Source organism: Suricata suricatta, chromosome 14, assembly GCF_006229205.1.
Source record: "Suricata suricatta isolate VVHF042 chromosome 14, meerkat_22Aug2017_6uvM2_HiC, whole genome shotgun sequence".
Classification (NCBI taxonomy): Eukaryota; Metazoa; Chordata; class Mammalia; order Carnivora; family Herpestidae; genus Suricata; species Suricata suricatta.
The window spans coordinates 63,388,979-63,401,407 of NC_043713.1; the positions used below are offsets into that span (position 1 = coordinate 63,388,979).

Consider the following 12,429-nt stretch of genomic DNA (forward strand, 5'->3'; position numbering starts at 1 on the left):
AGAGCCCCTTCCCCCCACGCCATCAGCACAGAGCTCCCTCCTACCTGCCTGCTGCCTCACAGACTAATCCCGACGTGTGTCTGACACACAAAACTCCGGCCATGATGCGCAGTCTCTGAGGCCAGGATAAGAACGAGCCTTTACCTAACCCTGCAGCCCCCACAGCCGGTCAACATATTAATTGAACGCCATCATTCTCATAGATGCACGTGACCTCTAAAAACGTTACCCCTACTCACAGCGTGAATAAAAAATCTCAATTTCTTGACGATTATTTCTCTGGCTCAACAAAGCAGTCCTATTAGCATTTCATATTACCTAAACCAGAGCACCGAACCCCTGCCCTTCGCCATACTCCAACAACAGCCATAAACTCAGGAAAAGGTACCCGCAATACTGAGGGCAGCGAAGTGGCAAAATACGGCACGTGGATTTTGAGCTGGTGGCACTTAAACAGTAACAAATTTAGGATTTTCTTCAGTAGGCTCACCCCTCCATGGGGTGGGTGCAGTTAGAGTTCTAAATTTCAAGAGCTACATGCATCACCTACTAACCTATGAAATTACCAGCCCCTTGCTTACCCTTACAGCTGCTCTCTCTTATCCCTGTTCTGAACACTTGTTCCCACAGCCCATCAGTGGTCCCCCAACTTTCTTAGATTTTTTATTTTTAAATAAGCTCTACACCAACATTGGACTCGAGCTTACAACCCCAAGATCAACAGTACATGCTCCACCTACTAAACCATCCAGGTGTCCAGTACCCCAATTTTAAGAACATACTTCTATGAGCAGAAAAGCATAAGCACACACATAGGTCATGTATATTTATCTATAAATTAACACATGTACTATAGTAAAAAATGTAGTGTACACTTACACACAGAAATTTGAAGCTCTGGTATTTACTTTCTAGACCCCAGTGCACACAGCTTTCTGGAAGCCACCGACCGTGAATACTCTCTTCTTGCTTGTCCACCTGGCAAAACTGTGTTCCTTCACCAAGTCACAGCCCAAAGTCAGCCTCTTCCTGAAGTCCTCCTTGACTGACCGAGTAGTCCTCCTCGCTCTTCCAGGGCCTTTATACCTCCTGGTGCTGCCAGTACTCTGGCAAGGCCATCACCCAGTGAGGCAACCATGGAGGTACCTGCCTTCCCGCAGTGTGGGGACAGAGCCCAGTGCCTGGGCACCACAGTGCTCCACAAGAATGTGGAGTAGAGCACAGGGTAAGAGAGGTAAGCTGGCAGAGCTCACTGCCCTTCACACCCAGCCATCTTGCTCTCTCCATGTACAAAGACTTTCTGACTCAGGGCTTAAATGGAGTTTCCCAGCTCTTTTTTTCCTAAACATTTATTCATTTTTGAGAGACAGAGAGAGACAGAGTGCAAATGGGATAGGAGCAGAGAGCAATGGACAGAATCTGAAGCAGGCTCCAGGCTCTGATCTATCAGCATAGAGCCCAATACAGGACTTGAACCTACAAACAGCAAGATCACGACCTGAGGGGAAGGCAGACACTTAAGCGACTGAGCCACCCAGGCGCCACTGGGGTGGCTCTTGAAACCTGATTGTAAACTGCCTGCTCTTATTTGGTGGCCGCTTCCCATACACATAGTCTTTCTTGACCTTGAGTCTCCAAATCTCCAGAGGGCAGGAGCTGGATCTCCATACCAGGCTGGGCAGATGTCTCACAAATCCTTATCTGACGTAATGATAGCTGCCATTTACTGGGCATTCACCATGGTAGTTCACTGAGCCTCTCCCAACTGGTTTACATAAGCATTATCTTATTTAATCCTCTTCAAAACCTAAGAGGTAGGCAAATAGTTGTTTTAGAGAAGAGCAAACTGATCTTCCCAAGGTCATGCAGCCTCACAAAGGCTCAGCCAGACGAGAGCTCAGAAGATACAACACCCCCCTCAGAACACGTCTACTCAGATATTTCCACACACACTGTGGACAGCAGGGTGCTGCCGACAGTGTGCTCAGGCCCACGTTTTCACCTGGACATCACTTCCTCCGGTGGGTCAAGGACAGGAGCCATCCCCTTAGCACGCACATGTGCCCCAATTTTTAAAACCCAATATATAAACTATGTTATAACAATAAAAAGATGCACTCACATTGCAAAGTAATGCACTATGAATTCCATTAAGTAACGCCAACTCCATTTACTGCCCCACTGTATTTATCAGAAAACAAACACAATTTTTCTGGATTAAATTTACTAATAATTATGTAGTTATGCCTATATATATATATATATATATATATATATATATATATATACAACAGTTACTATTTTTACATTACTCTTCAAATAAAAAAATTAAATCCCAGGACCTATCTCTAGCTTAGAAGTAAAGATTTTGAATCTCACATTTAAATAAGAATAGGATGAAAGCTAAGTTCTGTAAAGGTACAATATTTATCCTAATAGCTAGAGTAGCACAAAAACAAACATTCACTCAAGCCATCCAACTGTAAACATTACCTCTACCTTTAAAATTATGCATGCATGATGCCCAAAAAGGCCCTCTGTCCCTCCTAAAAAAACAATCTGGCATTTTCTCGTTCTGCTGAAGGAACAAGCCAAATGCAGGGAGGTCAAATTAAACAAAAGTCTGTCAGACCCGCACACACCAGCCAACAGTAAACAGGGGGAAAGTACACAAGGTGTATTTTTCAGTCACCCAAAATGCCCTGAGTAAATATTCCAGCAAACTACTCAGTAGCGTCACTAGCACACAACTTTCTGGAAGCCTCCCTCCCAATTGCAGAGAGGGACCCCACACAAGTTGCTCCCCTAAAGATACTGCCCTACCCCTCGTGGTCAGCCATGGCAAGAGTGGGTTTGTACCTGGAATGCAGCATGGGGTTGACTGCATGGCCAGCAAGCGAGAGATGCAGGCCAAGAGACAAATGTCCACACAAAGCCCGGCACCATCCATGCCTGGGGTGCCAGGGATCAACCACCTGAGCACAGAGGAGAGGACAGTGCCCACCTAGGCCCCACAGACCTCGCATACTGCTCACCGGGCCATGCCACAGATGAGGCACGCTCCCAGCATGCACCCCAGAGCACAGTAAGCACCCACGCCTGCTGAATAAGTGGATACATGAAGGCACATGTGAACATAACAAGCAAAACGGGACTAGACCCGAAGATGCAGGTGTTATGTCTTGCTTCCTCCAGCCAGCCCTGTGAATGGGCTCCCCTCCAGCCAGCCGGTCCCAGCCCCTCGGCTGAAAAGGCTGCCTTTCAAAGAATACAAAACTGATTCGCCTTTAGTTAACCAAAACTTTCAAAAATGATTTTTCTTTTCTCTCAAGCTTCAGAAACAATCAGCTTAGGAGGCCAGACACTGTTAACAGCAGCGTGTGACTCTGAAAGGACGTAGCCTCAGCGGGAAGCAGAAGACTGCCAAATCTGTGGATGGCAGAAAGTGAGGGCCCTCTGCAGAGGCACCAACGTCAAGTGTTGAGCATCAACCATCACGTAAAACGTAAGAGAATTTTAAGTCAGCATCCATGGGGACAAAGCTAGGGAAGAGCATGATCTCAGAAAGTAGTCATTAGAAACAGAGAGAAGTGACCCAACAAGATGTCACACAGTCTTGAAGCAGCTGACCACTAAATCCAATCTCTCTCGCGACCCTCACTTCTCCCCTATAAGTCCAAGTTACCTTCAGCGGGTCGGGTGAGGATGGTGAGAAAACCAGGTGCAGTTCTTAGCCATAAAATCCTCTAATTTTATTTTAAAATATATTAGATTGTTTAGTGTCCTTAACCTACCCAAGTAGAATTTATCTCCAGTTTAAAATAGCATGAAGGTGGGGCGCCTGGGTGGCTCAGTCGGTTAAGCACCCAGCTTTGGCTCAGGTCATGATCTCACGGTTCGTGGGTTCGAGCCCCACAACGGGATCTGTGCTGACAGCTAGCTCAGAGCCTGGAGCCTGCTTCAGATTCTGTGTCTCCCTCTCTCTCTGACCCTCCCTCTCATGCTGTCTCTCTCTCTCTAAAACAAATAAAGACAGTTTAAAAAAAATAGCATGAAGGTTAAAAAAATAAAATAATAAAATAAAATAAAATATCACAAAGGTTCGGGCACTTGGGTGGCTCAGCCAGTTGAGCATCCAACTCTTGGTTTCTGTTCAGGTCATGATCTCACGGTTCATGGATTGAGCCCCACATTGAGGTCTGCACTAGGTGTGGACCCTGCTTAAGATTCTTTCTTGCTCCCTCTCTGCCCCCACCCCACTCGTGTGTGTGTGTGTGTGTGTGTGTGTGTTTGCATACACACTCTCAAAATAAATATACTCTGTCTCAAAATAAATAAACTTAAAAAAATAAATAAATAAAAGTAAACTAGCACAAAGGTCTTCTCCCTCCTGAGGAAATCATCCACAAATATCATTGTATTTGCCCATAACAAAACTCTGGCAAACAGCAAAACTCTCTTCACTTGTGATTCAGATGATATAGACCTAGATTCTTATAACAAAAGGATGGAAAGGAAAATTTAAACATCATAACATTTACTGCCAAATTTGCAAAGCTCTGTAATAGTATTCAGTATTAGCAAGGGTGAGCCACCCTCATATCTGTGGGAATGCAAAATGCCTCATCCTTTCTGAAAAGCAAGCTGGTGATAACTTTTGGAGGACCCTCTAAAAGTTCTTATACCCATGAACTTCCCTTTTAGGAATCTATCCAAAGGATGTAATCAAAATATTCAACGCAGTATCATTTATAATGGAGAAAACTGGCAGCAGCCTCAATATCCCAAAACAGAGTCTTAAAAAAGAATAATATAACCATAGAGTAGAACGTGGTAGTTATCAGCAGTGGTACTTTTGGAGAATACTTAAATTACATGGAAAAATGTTCAAGATAAAATGCTAAGTCTGAAAACATATATAAAATCTATACTTGATTTTATACTTAATTGGTAAATGAGCCTGGAAAGAATCTACCCAACTATTAACACTGGTCTTCTAAAGGTAGTAGAATCAAAGATAATTTTAATCATTTTTATTTTCTTCTTTGTTTCTTTTTTCTTCTTCTTCTTTGTTTCACTTTCCTAATTTTTTTCAGTAAGAATATAATCAGGAAAAAATGAATTTTAGAGACTGGATCTGTGAAAATGGGTTCAGCTAGCCTAAAAGACTGTAGAATAACAAGTTGAGGTTCAACTAGAGTGGGCAGAGCTGGACTGGTGGCCAGTGCGCCCAGGCTCCCACATCTGTCCTTGACAGGCGGTGCTCACACCCACCACACAGGCAGTGCTGGGCGCATCCTGGGGGTGGATGGCTATGATGCACTCTGGGGTACGCCACATGAAAATATGGCTGCTCAGTGCTGTGGAGATGGGGAGCACAGAGCACAGATCAGAACAGGAACTTCCAGGGGCTTGCATTGCCTCAAGCCCAAGGACAGCACTTTTCTGACCTTATCCAGGTAACTGCTGGGATCAAGTCCCACACAATGTGTGGGCACGAAAATATAGTATATTGGGGATGACAACAGCACCACCCTAGTCACCTGGCTGAGTTCAGGCTTTGATGGGTTGCTGTTACCTGCCCCACTACCATGGGAAGGTTTGCAAAGAGCTGAAGAACCATCCTACCAGGAGCAAGTAAACCTGCATCGCCTGTAAACTGTACTCACTCTTCGGTCCCATAACCTCAAACACTTAGGTTTGTCCAAGATGGACTATATTTCATGAAAAGTACATGGTGATGTACGTGGTTGATAATCTATGCCATCACGAAGTAAAGTAGAGAATCTTAAAGATATGATTATTTTTTCATTCAAAAACTGTAGCATTCCACATACTGGGATGAGCTGGATCCTTCTGAGTGAACAAACAACTGAATAGGACCTCACCCAGCCTCACCCCCAGATTCACAGCAGACGTTGGATGTCTCCTCCAACGGCCTCAGCTCCCCCTCCAGAAAACAGGTCCTAATGCTCCCACAATCTACGCCCAGATAAGACAATCAGAAGAGGTTTTTAAGTAATCGTACAGAATACCTCAGGCAATAATACTGCTGCTGATTTTTACTTCATCTTTCAAGGGACTCAAGGTTCAATGTGGACAAAACAAAGCCACCAGTGGCCCAATTCTCAAAACTGAGGCTCCTGTTACCAGCAAGACAGGCACGAAAAGCAAAAGCTAGAAATAAGAATGGGGAATGGAAGTGAGGGGGGTATAATCAGAGTCGCAGATGAAGGCAGGAAAAGAAAGGGACAGAAAAGGTACTATCCTCCCCTCCCAGCTTGGGAATGAACGATCCCTATGAAGAACTTCTGACTTGGGCCCAGCCTCAGGCATCCTGGAGACCTCAGTGCCTGGGCTTCGTCCGACCGACTCCACATCTTATTAAAAGAGTGTGACTGGGCAATTTCCAGGCTTCCTCTTGCCTTCCTGCAGCCTGGGGATGGTTGCAGTACAGATGTCACACGGCTGCACTGATGACTAAATTAGTTCATATATGTGCAATACTAAGAGCAGCCTGGCACACAGTTGGTGCTATGCAAGTGTTTGGAACTGCTGCTACTATTCTCTGACCAAGTGCCCTGGTAGAGGAGGGCCCGCCAGAGGTCCAGGAGCACTTCCAAGAGCAGCCTGGCCTCCTGCCGTGGGCTCTCCACTCTTGCCTTCCTTCCGGAAACAGTGAGATTTTACTATGGAAATCCCCTCCCCAACTCTGTGCAGAGGTTGCAGGCCAGCGGGGCCACAGACAATGAAAGCAACGCCCGGCTGAGCCTCCACCAGCCACAAGCCCAAGCCCACTTCTGCAGAACGGTGGCTGTGCACAGGGACTGACTCCGCACAGCAGGAAGCCTGCCATTCTGCAAACCCCAGCGGCAGACACACACCTACACAGAGGATCCTTGCCACACCTCTCAAGGAGGGATGACTAGCCAGGGACAGATGAGGTGGATCTTTTTTGCAAAATGGATGCAACGACTTTACTTTGCAGAAAAGGGGACCATGTGGATGAGGACACACAGATGTTGCTCACACCTACCCAATTCCTGACCTTAACGTTACTGGAGCAGTCCAAGCCCTGAATCTTGTCTGCAAAGAGAAGAGCAAGTCATTTGGCAGAGACTCAATTTAGGAGGTGGCTTTGTAATAAGAGCAGTGTGTCCGCTAACAACTAGAGCAAGACCATTAAGTTCATTACACCTGTCACTCTGCCAGCTGACTATCCAAATTGCCAGAGATGAAAAGTACATTATACCCAACGAGTGCCACCCGGCCCCCTCTCAGGGCAGCACCCATACACTTATCTCAGACAATTTGTTCTCAGTGTCTGCACCTGTAGAAAGAACGCAACCATAAACAGCTTGAAACTTGGCTTTGAGAGAACGTAGGGCCTAAGCAGCTAAGAACAAAGTTTAGTTACTTCCACTGCAGGTCCCTGGGAGGAAGACTAGGTGCCATGCCCCAGGGTACACAGGGAAGAATGTGGTGGGGTGAGAGGAGGAAGGGGAAGGGCAAGGCAATGGGGCAGAGCTGCCCAGCAAAACGAAGGACACACAGCTGCTACGTGCATTCTACTGCCCTGCAGCACTGCCAAAAATAAAAGCGAGAGACACACCCTTTTCATTTCCGAACCAAGTCACAGAATTCTAGGCAGTAGGCAGAGGCCTTCCTCCCAGCTGCACATCCAACAGGCTCCCTGGGTGCGCAGCGCCCGGCCGCCGGCTGCGGAGTGCGTTTGCAGTGCAAGCGTGTTGCAGACAGCGGTAATTTATTTATCCCTGTCATGTAACATTAGCAATCTGTCTGGAGCTTGGCAAGCACCAACTTGCACTGTCATATAAACTGTCTGACAAACTTAAAGTTTCGTAAATGGTTCTCTTCCAGCAGACAATAAAGCATCATAAAAAAAAAAGTTGTCATCTCTTTTTCTGTTCCTTTTCTCTCTTCCTCTTCTAAAAAAGAGGGAGGAGGGGAAAAAAAGAAAAGCATCAACAAAAGAACCTATGCAAACAGAAATGATCCCTCAGCAGGATTCTTAACCTTGAAAGTCTCAACATTTTTCCAATGCGAGTAAATGAGTAAATAAATGGATGGGGGAGGGGTGGCATGATGGGGGTCAGTCATGGGGGGGGTACAGAGCAAAATCTGCAAAACAAAAGTACAGTCATTAAAAATTAATAAAGGGTGTGGACATCAGCTCCCCACCCCCTCCTGCTCATGGGGATTTGAGCCAGACATTCTGCATCCTCATTAAGTGGTGTCTGGCAGGCTGCCGGAGTTTTAGTGGGTTCTGGGAATGCCAATATATTAACCAGAGGACTTTTTGCATACCCTTTAGAGTTTTTATTCTAGAAAAGTCAACCATTTGGCACAGTGTAGCCTTATTTTTGTCCGGGAAAGCTCTCAGCTGCCAATCAAGAGAGAAATTATAGCTATGTTCTTCGTAATTTCCAAGACCTATCTGGAAAACAAGCCTGGTGGGAAGAAAAGTCCTCACAAAAACAGCTTAAAAGGCCAAAGTGCCATTTTTAGTGGAAATTCAAAGAAAAACAATCCATACTTAAATCACATGGATATGAGACAACACAAACACTATTTTCAATTTCTCCTATGACAGAGGGAAAAAAGCGATAGTAACTGTGAATATGAATCCAATATTTCTGTAACGATTAATAGTGTAGGTATTTGGGACCGTTTGCTTTAGTTGCCTAATAGTAGAGTGAATAACTCCACACACACACACAAAATCTCCCTAAAATTTAGGCAGGTCTTGTGGTCTAAGTTTCCAAATAGTGGAAAGAAGCTTTACATTCTTCCTATTTTAAAACTTAAGATTCATGTTCCATGCACACCCATAATATAGGTCAAGGTGTAATTCTAGACTAACAAATCCCATGTAGGCAGAAAGTCACTTTGACACCAAAAAATAATGGCCTCCAGAAGTGTTTTCTGAGACAGGAGGGAAGGAAGAAGGAAGGAAGGAAGGAACAAAGGAAGGAAGGAAGGAAGGAAGGAAGAAGAAAGGGAGGAGTAAGAAGGGAGAAAAGGGCAAGATGGGACCACACAGCGATTTTGCTACTGTTTACATTTAATAGCCATGTGACTTCATCAAGTATACTTAATGTTCCTAAAAACTTTCCAGGTTAATATGGAATGATCCTTTTTATAGCTATTGCTCCTTGAGTTGTTTTTCTTCTCTAACTCTTACCCAAAAGGACAGACACATCATAGAAACTCCACAAGCCTAGATGATGAAAGGCGAAAAGAAATATGCCAAGGACTACCAGAGAGATCTGACCAGTCACAACAGCAAGTGTCCCTACCCCAGCCCTGATGGTGCTTGGGTTTTACATGACGACACAGAGCAGTCATCTCAAGCCTAGGCCAGTCACAGGGTGACTGCTAACTACGCTAAAGTGAAGGAATCTAGACAGAGCCTAAGAGGTCTCTACTTGACATCAGGACAGAAACTACCCTCATAGGGCAAAAGTCATTCTCACCTCTCTATGTTCCCTTGTCCAGCTGGGAATTGCCCCTCCACAGCCCAGATGAAAATAGTGTCCCATCAGCTGCAAGGCTGTTCTGCCAGGCTGCTAAGTCAACCAAGACTACAGCACAGTCCCAAACTGTAAACACCTCTGCAGACAGGTCCTTGCTCTCAGCGCACCAGGCAAGAAAACTATTCTTAGAACACTGTCAGCAATTAGGGGGAAATATTTGTCTATGTATGTATATACTCTGGCGGGGGACAAGGCGGGCAGGGGGAGGGGGACTTTGATTCTCAAATTATGCGCCAACAAATTGGCACAAAATCCCTTAATAAGCAGGTGGCACTGGCTGGGTTCCTCTGCAGGACTGTGGTCATGCAAACCAAGCCCCCAGGAGGATCCAAGAGACAGCCCTAAAACCCTGCTGGGAAAAGTCTTCTCCATGGTCAATACAAAGCTACATGAAATAGAACCATGGCCAGTGAAAACAAACTCTTCCCAGGGCAACAAAGGAACATTAAGAAATTAGAAGAGTCTTTTAAAACAAGGGAGGAAGGTAGCTACAACTCCATTACAGCAAATCCTTACTGGCATTTAGAGTCTTGGCCCTAATTCCTAACAGTGTGTTCAATGTCAATGGCAAAGTGAAGCTCTTAAAAGAATTAAGCTTCCAAAGATCATGAGGAATTTACCCCTATGTTTTAAAAAGCACTGCTTTGAAACGACCATCAAATGGCATTCAAAGGTCGATAGGAAACCAAATATTATAGCTCAATAGTTGTGCATGGGTAATATTCAGATCTACTCATTTGTCTATGTAATCACTCAAATTTGACATGATCCTTTACTGAACATAAAGAATCTGTTGCAAGAGAAAACTGCAGAGCACAAACACAGAGGTACAGATAACAATAAACTCAATATAAATATTAGAAAGAACTAAACAGTCCTGTACAAAATGCAGAATACGGCTTGATGCAATGCAGTTTCTCAGAGCAGACACCACAGAACGAACCTTCCCTGTTAATTCCAAGCTCAATCCAGAAGCTGCAGGAAAGGTACAAACGGCAGAATAGCTTTCTTAGCTGGCCAAACAAGTGGAAAGGGCCATTTTAAAGGGAAGTTTCCTAGTACTAGCCATGAGGGAAGGCACTGACCTCCACACCAGCCACAGGACCCGTATATTTTTAAGGACCAAGGCTGCTCATCATCACTACCCACCTCCACTGCAAGAAACGTACTATGAGTAGCTCTTGGTCTCAACATTCTGTAACAGCTCATCTCACCTCACAGCCCACAATGCCTAGCACATAGTAGGTCATCAATGAATACTTACCACAATCTTAATTAACATTTAGAAAGCAGCACTGAACCAGAAGTGGGGTCTAGAGATAAGTCGCCAAAGTAATTGCAAAGCGAGAAAGGCAAGGGAATAGTTGGGGCATAGAGAAAGAGAAAAGAAGCAAATCAAAATTATCCAATTCTAGCTAATTAAAAGACTCTTTGGGGAAAACAAAAATTAAGCTAGCTTATGTGGCCAATGCCACTCAGCAATCATTCCTATGCCCGACTAGGAGCAGGGAAGCCCTGCTTGCTTTAAAGAGTTTCTCGCTGTTCTGAGGGCGGCATGATGCCCCGCCAGCTACACCCAGAACCGGGGCATTAACTGGCGCGCCTTTTCCAGGTGCCACCCACCCACCACACCTCCGTGTAGTCCTCCGGAAAATCTCTGCCTCGAAGGGAAGCCTCGTCCTTCTCCAGTTAAAAAAAAAAAAAAAAAAAAAGTTTTGAAACAAGCAAATGCCCCCTCCGCCACCACGTTGAGTTAACCTGAACGGAGCCCACTGTCTTCCAGCCGCGTACTTACGGGGCGCGCCCCCAACGCCACCCTGGGCGGCGCACCCGGCAGGGGTCGCGGGGAAGCCGGCTCGCGACTGAGCAAAGCGGACCCCACAACAAAGGCAAGTGCCGAGCCCGGGCTGGGTGCTCGTCGTTTCCTGTTTATTCCACTGTGAGGGTCAAAGAGAAATTCAACACACGCCTGCTTCCTCCGAGGCTCGGAGACCCAGCCTAAGTGTAATAGCAGCCGCCCCAGACAATCGACTTCCCAGCCAATGCCGGGAGCTCCGGGCGGCCCCGCGACCGACGTCAACGCGCGCAGGGGGACCGGGGCAGACGCCGGGTGAGGCGGGCCCGAGGGGCGCGGGGCGCAAGATGCGGGGTGCTGGGGCGCGGAGCTGCGGGCTGTCCGGCAGCGGGATGCAGGGTAAGGTCCGCTCCCGCCCCTTTTTCTTCCCGCAAACTCCCAAGGAAGGTCCGGCGCAATCTTCCCGCTTCCCGCTGACCTCTAGTACCCTCCGCCCCGCCCCACCCCCCTTCAGAGGTTCGCTGACAGGCCCCAGGGAACCGAGACTCTAGTTTGGGCAGTTACCTCGGCGCTTACCCCAGCCCCCCGGGGGGTGCAGAATTAAACCCTGCAACCGCAGGACCCCCCGCACCGGGCACTGAGATTTAGGTCGGCAACGTTCCTCCAGCAGACCACACAAGCGGAGGCGGCCGGGCCTCGGTTCGGGAGTGCGGGGCTGCCCTCCCCACACCCGGCCCGGGCGAGCCCGCCGGGACGCAGCCGTGCCCACCGGCTATACCGCCTCAGACCTCACGCACTCGTCTCTGGGGGACCCGCCCGGGCGGGGAGAACCCGCGGGGCCGGGCAGCTCCCTCCGGCCCCCGCCGACGGCGCAGGCTCGCGGACGTCCCGTTCCCTGAGCGTCCAGTCCCCGCGCCCTCCGCCCCCTGCCCTCCCCAACCACCACCACCTCCACCCCGCCCCCGCGCAGCGCTCCACTTGGGCCAGACGCCGAGACCGCGGCAGCCACCTCGGATCTGCACTCACCTGCGGCCGCCCCTGCGGAGCGGAGGCGGGGGACCGCCTGCAGTGCGGCTC

General features: G+C 47.4%; 1 protein-coding gene across 3 annotated transcripts in view; it reads right to left on the reverse strand.

Annotated features, from left to right (window-relative positions):
- LDLRAD4 (low density lipoprotein receptor class A domain containing 4) overlaps positions 1-12,429 on the reverse strand; it is a 420,255-nt gene extending 407,826 nt beyond the window's left edge. The window contains exon 1 of one of the 3 annotated variants that reach the window (XM_029921392.1): positions 12,379-12,429. The gene's annotated coding sequence lies outside the window, so the exon portion shown is untranslated. Of the gene's footprint in view, positions 1-11,352; positions 11,458-11,916; positions 12,008-12,378 lie in introns of those variants that run through there. The other 2 variants (XM_029921393.1, XM_029921394.1) reach the window with 2 other exon arrangements.